Source organism: Cupressus sempervirens, chromosome 8 (assembly GCF_028749045.1).
Source record: "Cupressus sempervirens isolate cs-2001-9-10 chromosome 8, ASM2874904v1, whole genome shotgun sequence".
In the NCBI taxonomy this organism is placed as follows: domain Eukaryota; kingdom Viridiplantae; phylum Streptophyta; class Pinopsida; order Cupressales; family Cupressaceae; genus Cupressus; species Cupressus sempervirens.
The window spans coordinates 777,712,738-777,734,582 of NC_143125.1; positions in this window are offsets into that span (position 1 = coordinate 777,712,738).

A 21,845-nucleotide genomic window follows, 5' to 3' on the forward strand; every position below is an offset into this window, starting at 1 on the left:
ACTATGTTTGTCATTGATGTCAACATAGCAGTAATTCTATGAAGACTAGCAAAGTAGCAAACATATATCATGATCATATATACAACATTTTGATGGTTAGGTGACATGCGATTAAGGACATGTTCCACACTATGTCCTGATGATGAGGTTAAGTGTGCATAACATAAGTCATAATGCAATACAAAAATCTTGACCTTTCTATTTTTATTAACTCTTATAATATTTAATGTTTTTAATATTTTTAAAATAATAATAATATAGATAAATATAAAAATGTAAGATTTTTTTTTTTTTTGTGTGTGTGTGTATTTCCTTTCAAATAATGTTTAAAATATAATCTTTATTATCTTATACAATACTTGTGCATTTGTTTGATTTATAGGATTTTTTAAAAATTTGTGTCAATATGTTGCTTAAGTAAAATTTTGATGAGGTGAATGACAATTGCTTTTGGTAGCTAAGTGAATCCTTTGTTTGAGTAGTTCTCTCAATTTAATTTCTTTTGTCCATATCTCATGGGAACAGAATGGTGTAGTAGCCTATTTGGCTAAATGGGCATCTTAGCATTGTGGTGATGGCTAGGAGCACCTCCCCCTAGAGTGTCCCCAAAGATTAATGTGGGGTGCCTATAACTTCTTTGTTATTAGTTTTTTCTTCTTGGTTGATGATCTTACTATTTGAAGGTTGATTAGTTTTTCTTGTGGGATCTTTAATGATGGGTGTTTGTTTCTCTTTTCTATTGATTGCTTATTATAATAATAATAAATTACCCCTATTAATTTTTAATAAGTATATTATTATTTATTAAAATTTTAAAAATATAGTTAGTCAATATGCTTCTTAAGTAGATTTGCAAGTCCATAATTGGATGGTAAACCTTTCTTACACTATGAAACATCTCTCTGCCTGCCTATTTAGAAAGCTTTAACTTTTTGTTAAACAATAGTTGCATCTTCTATAAATCCTTCTAATCCTCTATAGCTATCAAAATTATATATTTTAATCTATGTTGATTGCAACATTCTTTCAAGGAAAAAAATATTTTATGCTGACTAAGAGAAATAATACATAACACCCTACTACAAAACCCAAGTGAAATTAACCTAACATGATACTAAGTTGTATGGAATTTTTTTGTTTTTAATGTTTACATAACACAAGTATGGAAGAAAGAACAACATAAGATAAACATTATGCTACAATATTTAAACATGATTAATGATCCAAAGGGCTGCATGATGTAGAGTTACATGTAAGTTAACTAATCTACTAAGAACAACCATAAAATAAAATTATACACAAATGTATTGCAACTAAATCACAAGATACAATTCATATAATGTAGTCAAATATACAAGTGATACAACATGGTACACATAATGGACACATCTTCCACTGCATAAGTCACAAGGATAACAATGATGAATCAAGTCATAATGCAATACATAACATCTCCTAAGTGGATGTCACAACTAATACACTTATAGGATACAAAATATTCAACTCATAAAAATAATGAGCAAGTCTACAATGATCAACAAGAAGATATTTGTTAGCATGAATGCTGATGGTATTCCTTTGGGGGAGCATCCTAAGCATTGGAGAGGATGTGGTAGTATTGACATGTTGCATCCATGACTATGTTTGTCATTGATGTCAGCATAGTAGTAATTCTATGAAGACTAGCAAAGTAGCAAACATATATCATGATCATATATACAACATTTTGATGGTTAGGTGACATGGGGTTAAGGACATGTTCCACACTATGTCCTGATGATGAGGTTAAGTGTGCATAACATAAGTCATAATGCAATACAAAAATCTTGACCTTTCTATTTTTATTAACTCTTATAATATTTAATGTTTTTAATATTTTTAAAATAATAATAATATAGATAAATATAAAAATGTAAGATTTTGTTTGTGTGTGTGTGTGTGTATTTCCTTTCAAATAATGTTTAAAATATAATCTTTATTATCTTATACAATACTTGTGCATTTGTTTGATTTATAGGATTTTTTAAAAATTTGTGTCAATATGTTGCTTAAGTAAAATTTTGATGAGGTGAATGACAATTGCTTTTGGTAGCTAAGTGAATCCTTTGTTTGAGTAGTTCTCTCAATTTTATTTCTTTTGTCCATATCTCATGGGAAAAGAATGGTGTAGTAGCCTATTTGGCTAAATGGGCATCTTAGCATTGTGGTGATGGCTAGGAGCACCTCCCCCTAGAGTGTCCCCAAAGATTAATGTGGGGTGCCTATAACTTCTTTGTTATTAGTTTTTTCTTCTTGGTTGATGATCTTACTATTTGAAGGTTGATTAGTTTTTCTTGTGGGATCTTTAATGATGGGTGTTTGTTTCTCTTTTCTATTGATTGCTTATTATAATAATAATAAATTACCCCTATTAATTTTTAATAAGTATATTATTTTTTATTAAAATTTTAAAAATATAGTTAGTCAATATGCTTCTTAAGTAGATTTGCAAGTCCATAATTGGATGGTAAACCTTTCTTACACTATGAAACATCTCTCTACCTGCCTATTTAGAAAGCTTTAACCTTTTGTTAAACAATAGTTGCATCTTCTATAAATCCTTCTAATCCTCTATAGCTATCAAAATTATATATTTTAATCTATGTTGATTGCAACATTCTTTCAAGGAAAAAAATATTTTATGCTGACTAAGAGAAATAATACATAACACCCTACTACAAAACCCAAGTGAAATTAACCTAACATGATACTAAGTTGTATGGAATTTTTTTGTTTTTAATGTTTACATAACACAAGTATGGAAGAAAGAACAACATAAGATAAACATTATGCTACAATATTTAAACATGATTAATGATCCAAAGGGTTGCATGATGTAGAGTTACATGTAAGTTAACTAATCTACTAAGAACAACCATAAAATAAAATTATACACAAATGTATTGCAAATAAATCACAAGATACAATTCATATAATGTAGTCAAATATACAAGTGATACAACATGGTACACATAATGGACACATCTTCCACTGCATAAGTCACAAGGATAACAATGATGAATCAAGTCATAATGCAATACATAACATCTCCTAAGTGGATGTCACAACTAATACACTTATAGGATACAAAATATTCAACTCATAAAAATAATGAGCAAGTCTACAATGATCAACAAGAAGATATTTGTTAGAATGAATGCCGATGGTATTCCTTTGGGGGAGCATCCTAAGCATTGGAGAGCATGTGGTAGTATTGACATGTTGCATTCATGACTATGTTTTTCATTGATGTCAGCATAGCAGTAATTCTATGAAGACTAGCAAAGTAGCAAACATATATCATGATCGTATATACAACATTTTGATGGTTAGGTGACATGCGGTTAAGGACATGTTCCACACTATGTCCTGATGATGAGGTTAAGTGTGCATAACATAAGTCATAATGCAATACAAAAATCTTGACCTTTCTATTTTTATTAACTCTTATAATATTTAATGTTTTTAATATTTTTAAAATAATAATAATATAGATAAATATAAAAATGTAAGATTTTGTTTGTGTGTGTGTGTGTGTATTTCCTTTCAAATAATGTTTAAAATATAATCTTTATTATCTTATACAATACTTGTGCATTTGTTTGATTTATAGGATTTTTTAAAAATTTGTGTCAATATGTTGCTTAAGTAAAATTTTGATGAGGTGAATGACAATTGCTTTTGGTAGCTAAGTGAATCCTTTGTTTGAGTAGTTCTCTCAATTTAATTTCTTTTGTCCATATCTCATGGGAACAGAATGGTGTAGTAGCCTATTTGGCTAAATGGGCATCTTAGCATTGTGGTGATGGCTAGGAGCACCTCCCCCTAGAGTGTCCCCAAAGATTAATGTGGGGTGCCTATAACTTCTTTGTTATTAGTTTTTTCTTCTTGGTTGATGATCTTACTATTTGAAGGTTGATTAGTTTTTCTTGTGGGATCTTTAATGATGGGTGTTTGTTTCTCTTTTCTATTGATTGCTTATTATAATAATAATAAATTACCCCTATTAATTTTTAATAAGTATATTATTATTTATTAAAATTTTAAAAATATAGTTAATCAATAGGCTTCTTAAGTAGATTTGCAAGTCCATAATTAGATGACAAACCTTTCTTACATTGTGAAACATCTCTATGCCTACCTAAAGAAAGCTTTGACTTTTTGTTAAACAATCTTTGCATCTTCTATAAATCCTTCTAATCCTCTATAGCTATCAAAATTATATATTTTAATCTATGTTGATTGCAACATTCTTTCAAGGAAAAAAACATTTTATGTTGACTAAGAGAAATAATGTGTAACAACCTACTACAAAACCCAAGTGAAATTAACCTAACATGATACTAAGTTGGATGGAATTTTTTTCTTTTTAATGTTTACATAACACAAGTATGGAAGTAAGAACAACATAAGATAAACATTATGCCAAAATATATAAACACAGTTAATGATCCAAAGGGTTTCGTGATGTAGAATTACCTTTAAGTTAACTAATCAACTGAGAACAACCATAGAAAATAAAATTATACACAAATGTCTTGCAACTAAATCACAAGATACAATTCATGTAATGTAATCAAATATACAAGTGATACAACATGGTACACATAATAGAAGCATCTTCCACCGCACAAGTCACAAGGATAACAATGATGAATCAAGTCATAATGCAATACATAACATCTCCCAAGAGGATGTCACAATTAATACACTTATAGGATACAAAATATTCAACTCATAAAAATATTGAGCAAGTCTACAATGATCAACAAGAAGATATTTGTTACCATTAATGTTGATGGTATTCCTTTGGGGGAGTATCCTAAGCATTGGAGAGCATGTGGTAGTATTCATATGTTGCATTCATGACTATGTTTGTGATGCATGAGCAACTTGGGTTTGCTTGCAATCCTGCATGTTTGGAGGGATTTTGGTTAAGTGTTATGGAGCTTGGAAAATACTTGTGTTCGACATAATTTGGGAGCTTAGCATGGTTTGGGAGCTCGACATGGTTTGGGAACTTGACATGGTTTGGAAACTCAACATGGTCTAGAGCTCAACATAGTTTGGGAGCTCGGCATGGTTTGGGAACTTAGCATGGTCTGGGAGCTCGACATGGTCTATGGTTGCTCAGCATGGTCTGGAACTTAGCATGGCCTATGGAGCTCAACTTTACTTAAGAATTTACTAGTGCTCGATTTGGTCTTGGTTTATGTTGGTGTTGAGTTGTCTATGAGCGAACTTTTGGAATTTAATTTATGTATGGGTATTTAATTTAGTGTTGTAGCCAACTTGTGGCTTGACCTATATTTAATGTAAGGGATTTAATTTAGTTTGTAATGAGCTGGGATGACTTGTGGCTTAATTAGGTATAAGTAAGGGGTTTGGTAGATTCTTTAGTTATATTCATCCATCTTGGAGAAGAGGAGGTGGTATCAAATTTTGAAGAGAGCTAGCAGTTGAGGCTTGGGAAACAAGGAGATTTCTTGGTGGCTTGCAAACACAAGTGGAGATCTTGGAGGTTTCTACCATAGTGTGGATCTAGACTAGCTGGGGTTTGGAAATCTTGGATCTTGAGGATCTTGTATAACTATTACTTTCTTTATATCTGGTCATAATCGGGAAGGCATTACAACTCGACACATTGCATGCAATTAGTTATATCTATGAATAGAGAGTTGTGATTTGGTAACAGATCTTGCATTATTGTTGCTTTGTTGTTGTGTTTCCATTGTGTGGTTACTTTTTGGGGGCTAGGATATCTCCTTTGGGGATTCTCCTACCTTGAACTATGTTAGGTGGTATCAAAGCCAGGTTATTCCTGAGCATGTTGACAAATTGCCGAAGTTGTGGCAATTTACACTAGGACTTGTAGAGATGGTTGATCTTGTGGTTGATTGATCTTCTAGATTTGTGGATCTGTTACTTAAGGTGTGCTAAAATTTTGGAAGATGCCTCCAAGAAGATTGGATCCTAGGGCAATTGATAATCTTAGTGATGCTATGGAAGAAAGAATCTTAGAGAAGATAAGAGCAGAGTTCAGATTTGAAATTACATTGATGAAGGGTGACATGATTATTGAAATTGTAAGTTCTTTAGGTGGTGTACCTAGGCATGTGGGTACTGAAGGTAGTTATAAGGAAGTTGCTAAAGACTTTGAAGTTGCTAGATCTAGTGGTGAAGATAGAACTAATCATGTGGAGAGACCTATTGGAACTAGGGCTAGTCAATTTGCTAGACCTGGATCTTAGTTGACAATGAAGCATAAGATGGAGGTTTCTATTTTTTAGGTACTTTGAATCCTGAAGACTTGATTGATTGGATTGGTGAATTCGAACACTACTTTGAGCTTGAGGATATTAAGGAGCCACTCAAAGTGAGGTTGACACAAACTAAGTTGAAAGGACATGTTGCCCTTTGGTGGAAAGAATTGCAAAGAGACAAAGAAGAGGAAGGTGAAATGAAGATCTCGAGATGGAGATTGATGGTGACTAAGTTGAACACTAAGTTCATTCTTGTTGATTATGAACTTGAGTTATTTAAGAGATTGTAGAATTTGAAACAAAAAGATGTCTATGAAAGATTATACTAAGGAGTTCTACAAGTTGACTATTCAGTTTGGTCATAGGGAATTGTTAAAGGAAAAGGTAGCTTAGTAAATTAATGGCTTCATATTAAATATTCAAGACGAGGTTGGTATGCTAAATATTTCTTTAGTTGAGGATGCTTATCAGTATGCCCTAAAGGCAAAGGATAAGTTGAAAAAGAAAAGTCAAAGTAATGCTAGAGGGAAGGAGAAGTAGGATAGCTTGGCACAAGCTAAATTAAGTGTTGAAGGTGAAACAAAACCTGCTGATCAGAAAAGGAGAATAGGTGGAGGTGGCTTCAAAGCTAATTGTTTTAGATGTGGGAAAGAAGGGAATAGATCTTTTGAATGTCCAATTGGTAGGACAATTGCTGTTGTGAATGAGGTTGCAGTTCAAGACAATCAGCCTAAGCAAGGAGAAATTTTTCTGGCTCAGTGAGTACTAGTTGGTGAGAGGACATTGGAATCTTGTTAGAGGACTAGTTTGTTTAGGACTCATTGTAAATCTGGTGGTAAAGTCTAAAAAGTGATTGTGGAAGGTGGTAGTACTGATAACCTTATTTTTGAGGAGATGGTTCATAAACTTGGTTTGAAGAGAGTGAGACATCCTTATCCTTACAGGATTGGTTGGTTGCAAGGTGAACATGCTTTGGAAGTGAGGAAGAAATGCCTTGTTGGTTTCCAAATTGGGCAGTATAAGGATCAAGTGTTATGTGATATTATGGACATGAACAATTGTATTGAAAGGTGGCAGGAAGTTTTCCCTAATTCCTTTGCAGAATGAAGAACTCAGTAGGAAGAACCTGAGTATTGAAAGGTGAGTTGAGTTGGCAGATTCTGAGAAGGTTGGAGATCAACATGGAAAGAAAACTTGTAGCACACTTGAGATGAATGTAAAGAAGCATAAGAAAAACAAAGGAAAGAGTGTACAAGTTGCAAACTTGGCGGATATGTATATGAAGAACTAGTTTGGGATTTATGTGTTAAATCTAAGAAGATGTTCATCCAGCCACTGAGAACATCTTTTTGAACCTGGGGTGTCTGATGCAGGAGCATCTTGGGTCTGCTTGCAATCCTACATGTTTGGAGGGATTTTGGTTAAGTGGTGTGGAGCTTGGTAGATATTGGTGTTCAACATAGTTTGGGAACTCGGCATGGTTTGGGAGCTTGGCATAGTCTAGGAGGTTGACATGGTCTGGGAACTTGGCATGGTCTAGATATATGTTTCTTAGTTGATATTGATTATACTTATATCCAAGTAGTAGTAGCAAGAGTTAGATAGCTAAGGCCATTAGGATATGAGATAAAAATTAATGAGGCATCAACAACAATCACAACATTACTTGTAGAGGAAATTAACAAAGTAGCAAAACCTTTTGGTACTTATGATGTTGTGAAGTCTAAGGTGGAAATGGAGTTGAAAACTACCTCAACTCTAAAGAAAAAGGATAAAATGGTTAAGAAGCTTAAAGCCAAATTTGGTGAAGGAGCAAAAGGTGACACCAAAGATAATGATGAAGAACAAGAACAAGGTCAGGAACCTCTTGCCCTAACACAAGGACTAGGAGAAGATGAAGAAAGTGTTGAGGAAGAACAAGCCAAGGAAGCACTAGCTAAACTAGAGCCTAAGAAGAGAAAATCTCATAAATAACCTACAGCTCAGCCCAAGGGCAAAAAGAATGCAAAGCTAAGCCTAGCCAAGCCTATTGCCCTAGCCACAAAAGCAACTACAAGGGCCACCACTCAAAAGGCAAAAGAGAAAACAATAGAGAAGAAGAAGGCTACCAAGTATCAAGGTCTAGCAAAGAAGAAACTAAGAAGAAAATATGTTGCTCAACTTGAATCTAATGAAGAAAGGACTGAGTCAGAAGACACAAGCCAATTTAGAGTGGTAAGTCATACCACCAAGTTTAATTTAGAAAATATTTGTGATAATATTAAAGATAATGTAGACTTAACTGGGTTAAAGAACATTGATTTCAGTAATTTGAGTGGGGAAGAAAAAAAGAAGGTTGAGGAAATAGTCTATACCATGATGGCTAAGTTCAAGAACACCCCACTTGAACTTGAAAATTCAATGGCTAAAGACTTATATTATGTTGTTAAAAATAAATGGCATTATTTCCTTAACATGGAAAAGGAAATAAGAGAGCCTACATTTGCTTGAGTAATGCCAGAGCTTACAAAAGGGAAAATAACTAAGGCTAACAAGAAGCATGGGAGAAAATTTGCACCCAAAGATAGAGCCTTCAACATTCTTCAAAATAAGATTGAAGATGTTGTAAAGAAGTCCACTAAAATGTGGAAGTTGATTTATGGGCTAACTATTGTTAGAGAAGGAGAGGAAGATCCCTTTGAGGGAAGAAATAATGTAGAAGAGGAAGAGAATGATAAGGAAGGAAAGGTTGAGAAAGAAAAGGAAAGCAACATAGAGGAGGAGGAAACACAAAAGGGAGATGAAATTGCAACTGTTGAAGAGCAGCAAATAGATCAGAGTGTGCAAGACACACAACTACCACCCTTGAGCCCTCCACATGATAGCAACACAACTATAGAGATGATCAAAGTGAAGGATGTTCTTGACAACTCTCGTTAGAACATCAATCCATTGATTGTAGAGGATCTTAAAAAGATCCTTGACCAATTGACATTACAAGCTCAATTATGTAGTAATCCTATATTGGTCAGTGTAGATGAGTTGCAAAAAGTAGTAGCTAACCTAACTAGGGACAAGGTGGCCACATAAGAAACATCCTTTGTCATCCCTATAGCTATAAGTGAAAAACCTCAAGAGCAAGCTTCAAAAGATTCATCAGCTAAGGTTGATTCCATAGTTAAATTAGCTATAACTGTGAAGGAGCCAACAAGGGAACAAATAGGATAGATGGATACTTATGTTCCTACTACAAAAGTACAAGGTGCACCACCACAAATAATTATTATTGATAAAGACAAATCAAAGGAGGAGAAGGAGATTCCAAAGGAAAAGGGGCAAGAAGTAATTCAAACTTTGGTAAATATACCAACTACTGAGACTCCTACAAGAATGCCTCAGAAGCCGAGCACTGATGTTATGCCACTCCAAATCTGAGCACTAGGCTTGAGCTCCACAAAAGTGGCAAGGGTACTTTATTATGGAGACCCTACATTAGATGAGGAAATAGTCATTCCAAAATATGACTATGAAAACAATACACTTGAACAGATAAACATCATGTAGGAGGCATTAAAAAGGAAGAAGAAGTAGGAGATACTCATAAATGAGTATAAACAAAAGCAAGCATTGCATGAGATCAAGGACATCTTCTTAGATACCTTCATCTTATAGCCACCTGATGAAGTAAAGAATATATTAGAAAAATTGTCAAATATTGTTGAGCAGGTGACAAATCAGGACTAGGATGCTAATGTTAAACTTATGGAATGGTCAGAAAAGAAATTTCAAGCAAAGGTAAATGAAAGAATATCCAATGAAATAGCACTATCACAAGTAGAGCTGGCAAAGAAAATTGAGAAGGTGAAGACATTACTTGAGAATATATTCTCACTGTACACAAAATTGTGTGATCCTTCAATCTTCACACAAGAAACCAACCAAAGAATAATGAGCTTGAAAAGAAATATGAAAGTATCAAAATATAATTGCCAAAAGATCCAGCTTAAAGTGAGAAGCACTTTCATACAATGCTTCACACATAGAAGGAACTAGTTGTTTTAACAATAGAAGATGCTAATACTAGAGCCAAATTAGTTCAAATACAAGCCGCCCTAACCCCTCACATGGAGATTCTACAAAAGGAACTAGCCTATACAAAAAATGTATTGAAGAAAGATCCTAATCTTTCAACATTAGATGGCTTAGTTCACCTTGTAGCAGAGACAACAATACAAATCAAATCTCTAGAAGTTGCAATACAAAACTAGGATGCTACTCTAAGAATTGTGATGGAAGTAAACAAGACCTTCTTGGAAAAATACTCTATCAGTGTATAGACCCTTTGACATAAGTGTCAAAAGGGGGGGGATATTGTTAAAGGGGGTGATAAATCAAAAGGCCAGAAGGAGACTTAATCTGCAAGGGAAAACATGTGAAAGGGGGAGCCAAAACAAATAGAGCAAACAAAGGGGGAGTACAATGCAAAAAATAAAAATAGGGTATATCAACCCATATTAGACAAAGAGTATCAACATAAGGTAAATCCACTCAAAGGAGTCAAAGGAGTAAAATTTTGGTTACAAGAAAAAGCCACATCAACTCAGGGGGAGACATAAAAAGGCACATCATGCATAGCTAAGTGTTTTTGACACTCATGTCAAAGGGGGAGATTGTTGATCTTAGATTGGTTTTGACAATTGAGAGTCAACACACTTAAGCTATTTGCTAAGTTCATGCCGAGCTAGCAACATATGCTGAGTATAATATATACAATTGTAGAGTTGCAACATGTGCCAAGCTAGAAATTCAATAAGTGTCGAATCACTCAGGTGCCGAGAAAATAGATAGTGCCAAGCGAGTAAATGTGTCAAGTGAACAATAGATGTCAAGCATGTTCAAGTGCTGATCAAGACAAAATTTCAGTGAGTGTCAAGCATCAGTAATTAGCAAGTGCCAAGCAACACAGAATTGGCATAAGAGTTTGTGAAGGCACAAACTATTATGTAAACCATTTTTGAGCTGACATATAGATAGATATCGAAGCTTTGAAGATAAGATCAAATCTATTTGGATTCCCTATGTAATCAACATGCAACCAATGAGAAAAATAGAAGGAATTGAGTGGCTAAGTTAGATGAATCTCAATCGTAGATTCATACCTAACCCTAAGCCACCAAAGTATTTTTAAAGAGAGACAAAGCCCCATAATTTAGGATGAGTGAATGCATGCAAGGAAATGATGCTAGAAAAGATTTGAAGGAAGTGAAAGGGGTGAATTGATCAAGTTGAAGGTGACTTAGAAGAAGGATAGAATTCAAAAATTAGTTAGCAGAACAGAGGATCAAGGTTATAATAATTTCACATCAGATCAGAGAGGATCGAGATGAATTGAATTGGGATCTAAAATCAGCAATATCAGATTGTAAGCATATTAGATCAAACATTCTATTGTACTCTCTAACAACTGTTACAGTAGAATGAAATCCTATGGACTTAGATTGGTTTAACAACCATTGTATAAAACCTTTAACAAGGTGACATTCCAAGTGAGTGTTTTAAAGTCCTTTAGCCAGGCACACTTCTAACAGGGTGTTAAAATCCTTTAATAGGGTAGGATCTAACAATCCTTTAAGGGCAGGCCTTTCATAGGGCAGATCATGAGAATGGTCAAAACATGTAACCTTAATAGGTGAACTTTATTGCTATAGTAATGAAGACTTGTGTGTGTCATTCCAATCTAGTTTTAGCTTCTCATTAGAGGATTTCTAGGTAATCATATCTGGTGTCAAATGTTTATGTGGATGCATTTTCTTTACATGTTATTTCTATATGTTTATGCATGCAATATTTTAAAGTTGAAATTTTTAAAGGTTAAAGTTTAGTACTTCTGATTCACCCCACAACATCATGTAGGAGGGATTAAAAAGGAAGAAGAAGTAGGAGATACTCATAAATGAGTATAAACAAAAGCAAGCATTGCATGAGATCAAGGACATCTTCTTAGATGCCTTCAGCTTATAGCCACCTGATGAAGTAAAGAATATATTAGAAAAATTGTCAAATATTGTTGAGCAGGTGACAAATGAGGACTAGGATGCTAATGTTAAACTTATGGAATGGTCAGAAAAGAAATTTCAAGCAAAGGTAAATGAAAGAATATCCAATGAAATAGCACTATCACAAGTAGAGCTGGCAAAGAAAATTGAGAAGGTGAAGACATTACTTGAGAATATATTCTCACTGTACACAAAATTGTGTGATCCTTCAATCTTCACACAAGAAACCAACCAAAGAATAATGAGCTTGAAAAGAAATATGAAAGTATCAAAATATAATTGCCAAAAGATCCAGCTCAAAGTGAGAAGCACTTTCATACAATGCTTCACACATAGAAGGAACTAGTTGTTTTAACAATAGAAGATGCTAATACTAGAGCCAAATTAGTTCAAATACAAGCCGCCCTAACCCCTCACATGGAGATTCTACAAAAGGAACTAGCCTATATAGAAAATGTATTGAAGAAAGATCCTAATCTTTCAACATTAGATGGCTTAGTTCACCTTGTAGCAAAGACAACAATACAAATCAAATCTCTAGAAGTTGCAATACAAAACTAGGATGCTACTCTAAGAATTGTGATGGAAGTAAACAAGACCTTCTTGGAAAAATACTCTATCAGTGTATAGACCCTTTGACATAAGTGTCAAAAAGGCGGGGATATTGTTAAAAGGGGTGATAAATCAAAAGGCCAGAAGGAGACTTAATCTGCAAGGGAAAACATGTGAAAGGGGGAGCCAAAACAAATAGAGCAAACAAAGGGGGAGTACAATGCAGAAAATAAAAATAGGGTATATCAACCCATATCAGACAAAGAGTATCAACATAAGGTAAATCCACTCAAAGGAGTCAAAGGAGTAAAATTTTGGTTACAAGAAAAAGCCACATCAACTCAGGGGGAGACATAAAAAGGCACATCATGCATAGCTAAGTGTTTTTGACACTCATGTCAAAGGGGGAGATTGTTGATCTCAGATTGGTTTTGACAATTGAGAGTCAACACACTTAAGCTATTTGCTAAGTTCATGCCGAGCTAGCAACATATGCTGAGTATAATATATACAATTGTAGAGTTGCAACATGTGCCAAGCTAGAAATTCAATAAGTGTCGAATCACTCAGGTGCCGAGAAAATAGATAGTGCCAAGCGAGTAAATGTGTCAAGTGAACAATAGATGTCAAGCATGTTCAAGTGCTGATCAAGACAAAATTTCAGTGAGTGTCAAGCATCAGTAATTAGCAAGTGCCAAGCAACACAGAATTGGCATAAGAGTTTGTGAAGGCACAAACTATTATGTAAACCATTTTTGAGCTGACATATAGATAGATATTGAAGCTTTGAAGATAAGATCAAATCTATTTGGATTCCCTATGTAATCAACATGCAACCAATGAGAAAAATAGAAGGAATTGAGTGGCTAAGTTAGATGAATCTCAATCGTAGATTCATACCTAACCCTAAGCCACCAAAGTATTTTTAAAGAGAGATGAAGCCCCATAATTTAGGATGAGTGAATGCATGCAAGGAAATGATGCTAGAAAAGATTTGAAGGAAGTGAAAGGGGTGAATTGATCAAGTTGAAGGTGACTTAGAAGAAGGATAGAATTGAAAAATTAGTTAGCAGAACAAAGGATCAAGGTTATAATAATTTCACATCAGATCAGAGAGGATCGAGATGAATTGAATTGGGATCTAAAATCAGCAATATCATATTGTAAGCATATTAGATCAAACATTCTATTGTACTCTCTAACAACTGTTACAGTAGAATGAAATCCTATGGACTTAGATTGGTTTAACAACCATTGTATAAAACCTTTAACAAGGTGACATTCCAAGTGAGTGTTTTAAAGTCCTTTAGCCAGGCACACTTCTAACAGGGTGTTAAAATCCTTTAATAGGGTAGGATCTAACAATCCTTTAAGGGCAGGCCTTTCATAGGGCAGATCATGAGAATGGTCAAAACATGTAACCTTAATAGGTGAACTTTATTGCTACAGTAATGAAGACTTGTGTGTGTCATTCCAATCTAGTTTTAGCTTCTCATTAGAGGATTTCTAGGTAATCATATCTGGTGTCAAATGTTTATGTGGATGCATTTTCTTTACATGTTATTTCTACATGTTTATGCATGCAATATTTTAAAGTTGAAATTTTTAAAGGTTAAAGTTTAGTACTTCTGATTCACCCCACAACCCCCCCCCCTAGAAGTATACATTTCCTACTTGTAAATTCCAACATAGTTAGTTCCCTTGTCTATATAAGAGGATTACTATTACAATATATAGTCACTTGGGGGTCAGAGTCAAAAGAGACTACCAAGGAAACTCAAGGGCTAGACGTATGTGATGACACTCTTGTGTGTGTATCTTAGATTATGTACATTTGTATAGTGTCTCTAGTTATGTATAGAGTATGTTGTGGTTGTGAACTTCTAGTCATCTTGCGTTTATACCTTTTTTTTGAATTGTGGTCTTGTATCTTTGATTTTATTTGAGTGAGGCCTGGTGCTTATCTCCTTAACATGTTGAGGTGGATCTTAGGGTTCTGCTTGTTTAGGTGGTACTGATTCTATTACACTTGAGATTTAGATGTTTGTGTTCATGTTCTTGGATGATCCTTGCTATTTTTAATATTGTTAAAATATATAGTCCACCAATATAACTGGGTGAGGTTGAATCAGTTATACAATTATTATCACTATTATCAACCTTAAATCTTAACCATATGTGCAACATAATAAAAAACCACAACAAGACACTCATGCACAATAACCCTAGATATGTTAACTAGGGAAACCCTTAATCAGAGGGAAACCCTAGTGGGAATGATACCCACAAGATGATGTACTAATATAAATATTCCTTGTTAGAGGATGGACCCAACATTAGGAGTCTATGAAAACATTCAGTACTTACCAGTCCTTGTTAGGAGACTTTAAATCTTTGTTAGGAGATTCCAACCCTATCAGGAGTTGTGTCAACCTTATTAGGAGTTGTAGAAAGCAGATGGACCCACTGTCCAAATAGCTTCAGAGGCAAGACCAATGAAGCCACTATCCAAATGATCTCTATATTATTCCTTGCATAATAATAGAATTGAACTATAATTCTCCTTCCTCTTTGTTTGTCTTGTCAATTGGACTTCTTCTCCTTTTGATCTCGATACTAGATCAAAAACTTCACATCAAATGATACCTTGGATCACTTACTCACATTTACCAAACACTCTACTCTTGTTCACACTCCTTGAAAACTTCACATCAAGTCACACTTTTTTTCTTTTACACACTTTACAATCAAAGAAAATGCTTTCCTTTATACCAAGTGCTCAAAATAATTCCTTGAGTTTCCTTTGAGGCTTTCTCAATTAATCATAATAGGACTACAATAAGATAATTAATTATTTCACAATCACATAGCATTGTCAACTCACAGTCTATACAACTTCTCACATGTGCAACTTTAGGACTTATGCACTTATTGACATCATCATTAGACTATCCTCTATCACTATATAACTTTGTGTATCCTAATTATATCTTTGTTAAGAGATAAAATACAACCATCAAAAACTTCTTCTCAAGTACTTTGTTTCTATACTACTCTTTGTAAATTAGGTATATCTTATGTATCTCTTTGACTTATGTTACACACACTTAACCTTGTCATTAGGACACATTGTGGAACATGTCCTTAATCATGCATCACCTAACCATCAAAATGTTGTTTGTACAATCATGATATATGTCTACTAGTCTGGTAGTCTTCATAGAATTACTACTATGTTGACATCAATGACAAACTAACATAGTGCAAGGCAGGAGAATCCCTAAAGGAGATGTCCTAGCCCCCAGCAAATAACCACACAGTGGAAACACAACAACAAAGCAACAATAATGCAAGATCTAATACCAAATCACAACTCTTTGTTTATAGATATAATTGATTACATGCAATGTATTAGGCTGTAAGGCCTTCTCAGTTACAACCAAATACAAAGCAAGTAATAGTTCTGCAAGATCCCTCAAGATCCAATGCAAACCCTAGCTAGTCCAGATCCACACTTTAGTAGAAACCTCCAAGATCTCAACTTGTGCTTGCAAGCCACCAAGCAATCTACTTCTTTCTAAAGGCTCAACTACTAGCTCTCTTCAACATTCACTCTTCCATCACATCCTCTTCTCCAAGATGGATGAATAATAACTAAAGACTCCACCAAACCCCTTACTTATACCCAACTAAGCCACAAGTTGGCCTAACTCATTACAAACTAAATTAAATCCCTTCCATTAAATATAGGTCACACCACAAGTCAGAGACAATAGTAAATTAAATACCTATACATAAATTAAATGTCAAAAGTTGGCTCACAGACAACTCGACACCAACAGAAACCAAGACCAAGCCAAGCACTAGTAAATTCCTAAGTAAAGTCAAGCTCCATAGACCATGTCAGGTTTTAGACCATGTTGAGCAACCACAAACCATGCCAAGCATTGATGTGTTGCTCTACTAGGGAGACTGGAATCCTTAGTCTTTGGTTCATGGACTTCTTAAAATCCTCAAAATAGCTTGTCATGATGGTTTCAAAATTGGCTCCCATCTATTCAATGTACTCATTTATCTATATAGCTATGAACCTATTGGTCTTCCAACCTATCTTACCAAAAGAGGGAAACTCATTTTGTACATAGAAAAATATACATATCAAAATTGAACCAAATTTTCATTTAGAACCTTTTGATCTCCTTATTTTTCCTAGGTTCTCCATGATTTGTTGCAATTGTAGCTCAACCAAATCATAAGTATGATCTTTCTTTAAAATCTTCTATCCTACATCCACTATAATGCATGGTATACTATTTAGTCAGCTTGACTAATAGAATTTGTGGGATATGACCCTCACTACAAATTCTAGAAGTGGATCTTTGATGGTATCAATGGTCATGCCTCTTTTATTCCATTTTTCTCCAGTGTTCTTATTAATGGCTTCTTTTGAGTCACTTCTTAGGGTTTTGGGCCATTCTAGGGTTGGAAACCCTATAATCCTGTGTATGATTCTTTTCGACAACTTGATAGGTCCTCTTTCTAACCATAAACATCCATCATGGATTCTGCTTAACACAATTCTTATCCATTAGTCTTAAAGATAGTGGGAAAATATAGGGCATGGGTTAGTCCCTTTCTCTCAATAATATTGAATTCTTCTTTCAATACCCCATTCTTACACATTTTTTTGTATGCCTGCCAAATTTCCATATCTCCTATTGCTCCAGCCTTGCAATTATAACATTGTTTGACATCCTGGACCATTATGACCTTCAGTGGAATAATTGACAATGCCCCTGCTGGGTCATTCTTGTGTGCGACTTTAGGTATTGGCCTAAAATCTGGTTGCTTGACCTCATTACTAACCAACTGAACTTTAGAGGGTTCCTTGTCCTTAGGATTCCTAGAGCTAGAGGCCATTTTTTCAAGCTAGGGTTTCAAAATATATAATTATGTAGCTACATAGCTCAGCTTGTGAGGAATACCTTTAAATCGATGAAACGGTGCTTGATCTTTATTGGAATATGTACAAAAGATTCAATCTCTAGTTGCCAATCACTTCTATTCTCTACTCGCTCTTGCTCTGTGTTTGTAATGACAAATAATGATTGAAAAATTGACCTTATACCCTTTAATACATAACATTTAATGCTTAGTGCATATACAATTGTACACTCAGCTCATGCTTTCTCTGCTTTACTCAACATCAATGCAAATTCCACTTCACTCAACAACTATAGGAATTACCCTTACTTGACTTGAATAGAAAATTATTTACTTGGCAGTAACTATCATTAGTTTTGTTCGATAGTAGCTACTCACTCGGCTCCAACTAGCTTTGACTAGTAGATCAACACATACTAACATTCACTTGGCATCTGAAGTGAACTTTTCACACTCGGTAGCAAAGTGAAAACTTTGAAGATTTAACCTTGCATCTTTATTCATGGTGATCTATGCTTTTCAGTACTAACTTATCTTGGAGCTAATGTATGATGAAACATTTAAATATCAGTCTCACATACCTCATTTTTGTTTAGTTTGATGAAGTGTGATCACTAAACCATTCAAGTGGAGTGATCCCTTCATTTGATGTCGTACATCCATCTTTCTTCGTCCATGTCTTATTCATCTCTCCTCTAATGTGCTCAACATCTACCTTGCTTTTTCTCTTGTTTGACTCTGAGTTAGTTTCCTTTGTCCTTTTGGGCAATGCTTGCTAATATGACCAGTCTTCAAACAACTAAAACATGTAGTCTAGCTCAACCATCTGTTGTAGCTTCCACTAAAATGTGTTCTTATGCAATTCTCAAGGATGTGCTCATACTCTTATCAGTAGTGATAGCTATGTCTTGTATTGTAATCCTAATTATAGGAATTTTCATGGCTTCTTCCCTTGTTTGATGACCATGTGGTCTTAGATCTGCATTCAAAGGCTTTGTGTCCAAACTTTTGACAATTGTAGTAGCATCCTTCAAATTTTGGTGTATGCTTGGTTATGCATTCATGTACCTAATGACCTTGTTTGTTGCACTTGTAGCAATGTGTCATGTTCTTTGGCTTGGCATTTTGACTAGCATTCTTACTCCTGCAAACATTAGCTATATGTCCTTTCTTTCCACAATGATGACAAGTAGGTTTAGAATTCTTACCTTTATCATTCCTTTGTTTAGTAGTCTTGGACGACTCTCCTTCTTTAGTGCTTGTATAGCCTAATCGTAATGTGTCTTTGCTAGATCTAGGGGATTTCAATAGTTGCTCAAAGTACTTGATAGCTTCATTTGGCTTTTTGAAATTTTTAGCAAATTCTTTCTCTTTTTAGGTCATTCTACAATTGTTCATTTTGTAGTTTTAATGTAGTTATCTTAATGTCCTTGTCATTCATCTCATGATGGGCATTCATCATTTGGCTTAGGGTATCCAATTGCATGTTTGAGATCCTAGACAACTCTGTTGATTTTTCTTCCAATCTGTTTGCCAATATTCTTTTGTCTTCTTCAATCATGGCCTTGTCTTCTATAGCTTTCTTCTTTTATTTAGTCACCTCACATAGCAGTATTGTTTGTGATTCTTGCTCCAATTTGAGATTTTTGATCTCTTTAGCTTGTGTTCTATTATTATCCATGAGATCTACAATTACTACATCAAATTCACAAGAGTTACCATCTACAAATAACTTTGTGGTGTCAATCTCCTTGTATTGAGTGTCATTTTCTACTATGGTAATCTCTTTCCTTCTCTTTAGCGAATGCGTCAAGGCATCTCTAGCATCATCTAGTTGTTGCAATAAAAGGTGTATCTCAATCTCCTAATTCTCAATGCTCTTTCCCAACTTGTGGACTTCCATCTCAAGATCTTTTCTCTAAGCTATAACGCTTCTCCTGATGAAAACTTAGCTCTGACACTAATTGTTGGAATTTACAAGTGGGAAATGTATACTTCTGAGAGGGGGCGGGGGGGGGGGGGGGGGGGGTGAATCAGAAGTACTAAACTTTTACCTTTAAAAATTTCAACTTTAAAATATTGCATGCATAAACATATAGAAATAACATGTAAAGAAAATGCATCCACATAAACACTTAACACTAGAAATGATTGCCTCGAAACCCTCCAATGAAAAGGTAAAACTGGGTTGGCAATGACACCTACAACTCTTCACTATTGTAGCAATAGAGTTTACGTGTTAAGGTTACATGTTTTGACCATTCTCATGATTTTCCCTGTGAAAGGCCTGCCCTATTAAAGGCTTACAAAGGATTGTTAGATCCTACCTTGTTAAAGGATTTTAACACCCTATTAGAAGTGTGTTTGGCTAAAAGACTTTAGAACACTCACTTGGAATGTCACCCTATTAAAGGCTTTATACAATGGTTGTTAAACCAACCTAAGTCCATAGGATTTTATTCTGCTATAGCAATTTTTAGAGAGTACAATAAAATGTTTGATCTAGTACACTTACAATCTAATACTGTTGATTTCAGATCCCAATTTAGTTCATCCCAATCCTCTCTAATCTAATGTGAAATTGTTGTAACCTTGATCCTCTATTTTGCTAATTGATTCTACAATTCTATCCTTCTTCTAAGTCACCTTCAACTTGATCAATTCACCCCTTTCACTTGCTTCAAATATTCACTAGCATCATTTCCTCACATGCATTCACTCATCCTGAATTATGGAGCTTAGTCTCTCTTTAAAAAGACTTTGGTAGCTTAGGGTTAGGTATGAATCTATGATTGAGATTCATCCAACTTTCCCATTCAATTCTTTCTATTTTTCTCATTGGTTGCATGTTGATTGAATAGGGAATCCAAATATATTCGATCTTATCTTCAAAGCTTTGAGATCTATCTATATGTCAGCTCAAAAATGGTTTACATAATAGTTTGTGCCTTCACAAACTCTTATGTCAATTTTGTGTTGCTTGGCACTTGCTGATTACTGATGCTCGACACTTGTTGAAATTCTGTCTTGCTTGACACCTGAACATGCTCAACATCTATTGTTTACTTGACACATATACTCGCTCGGCAATGTCTATTTGCTCGGCACCTTTGTGATTCAACACTTATTGAATTTTTGGCTCAACACATATTGCAACTCGACACTTGTATATATTATACTAGGCATATATTGCTAGCTTGGCATGAACTTAGCAAATAGCTTAAGTGTGTTGACACTCAATTGTCAAAACCAATCTGAGATCAACAAACTATGCTAGACTTCAATGTCTATTTTGTATAGGAAAACAACATCTCACACTCCATCCTAGCATATACTAGCGCTCAAGGCATGGCCAAGGTACACAAAACTTCTTATTAATTCATTTTAAAACTTCACTAATGTATTAAATTATCACTTATTAAGCTACTTACAATGATTTATTATGGTATCCACTATAGGGCCTCAACCTCATTGCAAGTTACTTCCCTCCTAAACATCTGGATAACCTATCCTAAGCTCATAAAATAAATAATATCACAAAGGTAAAAGTGATTGTTAGGTCAGTCCCATAAAAAACAATGAATATATGGAGTTCCCCTCCCCTTGGAATGTTTGAAAGCTAACTTTGATGGTTCAGCTAAAGGGAATCCTAGAAGAGCTAGGCGTGGACAAGTCTTGAGGGACAATTATAGTAGAGTGGTGGATGTTGTGGCAATCCTTATTGGTCCTTTGAGTAGCCATAAAGCAGAGGTTATTGCTACTCTTTACACTATTAGAATGATAGTGGAAACTGGTTACCAAAATTTATGGCTAGAAGGGGATTCCTTAAATATTATTAATATGTTGAATAATAAGAATATAGTGACATGGAATATTTAAGGGAGTATTTTGGAAATTAAAAATCTAATTAATTTTTTTGATAAAGTCATTATATCTCATAATTATTGCGAGAGAAATAAAGTGGTTGACTAGATTGCTAATAAAGCAGTGAATGTGGATGAGAAGCTGACAT